The sequence below is a fragment of the Ipomoea triloba genome, chromosome 16 (assembly GCF_003576645.1).
Source record: "Ipomoea triloba cultivar NCNSP0323 chromosome 16, ASM357664v1".
Lineage (NCBI taxonomy): Eukaryota > Viridiplantae > Streptophyta > Magnoliopsida > Solanales > Convolvulaceae > Ipomoea > Ipomoea triloba.
The window spans coordinates 13244864-13246419 of record NC_044931.1 but is presented as its reverse complement, the minus strand read 5'-3'; positions in this window follow the sequence as shown (position 1 = coordinate 13246419).

Sequence of the window (1556 nt, the reverse complement as noted above, 5' to 3'; positions counted from 1 at the left end):
AACATGAGACCTAGATAGGACATTCATTTCCTTTCTTTCTTTAATTGATTACTTTTGTCAAACCTCTTCACCACGATTTCTTTTGCTTTGAATGAATGTTGTAACTCCTGTCTCTTAACATCAAAAATAATACACGCTTGATTCGGTTCAAATTTTCCATCCTCGAGAACACGACACTCGGGGAACTTCTTCTCCCTTTTATCACTATTCACACCTCCCGCTAAAACCAAAACATCAAAACTACAACCTCAATAATATACATAACTCTCAAGGAGATCAAAAGACTCCAACTACAAGTCAATGAATGGTAAATCTTCTCCGTTCATATATCTTGTGTGGTTGATGTTTATCTGGATTTTCTTCTATTTACGACCTGGATAGTAGGTAAATTTAGGGTATGTATAGGTTGCGAGATATCGGACCTATACGAGTCGTAATCGGCCACATCCACACCCTTTGTCCGGGATGCCGAGGCCCGTGAGAAGTTGTGGATAATGCCCCATCCGACTGAGGAACAAGGAGTCCGAAGTTTGACGCCACTCGAAGATGGTGTCGTAGGCTCCCTTGATAGAAACCTAGTTGCATTGCCTAGAACACCCTGTAGTAGTATCAAACATGAGACCTAGATAGGACATTCATTTCCTTTCTTTCTTTAATTGATTACTTTTGTTTTACTTTTGTCAAACCTCTTCACCACGATTTCTTTTGCTTTGAGTGAATCTTGTAACTCCTGTCTCTTAACATCAAAAATAATACACGCTTGATTCGGTTCAAATTTTCCATCCTCGAGAACACGACACTCGGGGAACTTCTTCTCCCTTTTATCACTATTCACACCTCCCGCTAAAACCAAAACATCAAAACTACAACCTCAATAATATACATAACTCTCAAGGAGATCAAAAGACTCCAACTACAAGTCAATGAAAGGTAAATCTTCTCCGTTCATATATCTTGTGTGGTTGATGTTTATCTGGATTTTCTTCTATTTACGACCTGGATAGTAGGTAAATTTAGGGTATGTATAGGTTGCGAGATATTGGACCTATACGAGTCGTAATCGGCCACATCCACACCCTTTGTCCGGGATGCCGAAGCCCGTGAGAAGTTGTGGATAATGCCCCATCCGACTGAGGAACAAGGAGTCCGAAGTTTGACGCCACTCGAAGATGGTGTCATCGGCTCCCTTGATAGAAACCTAGTTGCATTGCCTAGAACACCCTGTAGTAGTATCAAACATGAGACCTAGATAGGACATTCATTTCCTTTCTTTCTTTAATTGATTACTTTTGTTTTACTTTTGTCAAACCTCTTCACCACGATTTCTTTTGCTTTGAGTGAATCTTGTAACTCCTGTCTCTTAACATCGAAAATAATACACGCTTGATTCGGTTCAAATTTTCCATCCTCGAGAACACGACACTCGGGGAACTTCTTCTCCCTTTTATCACTATTCACCCCTCCCGCTAAAACCAAAACATCAAAACTACAACCTCAATAATATACATAACTCTCAAGGAGATCAAAAGACTCCAACTACAAGTCAATGAATGGTA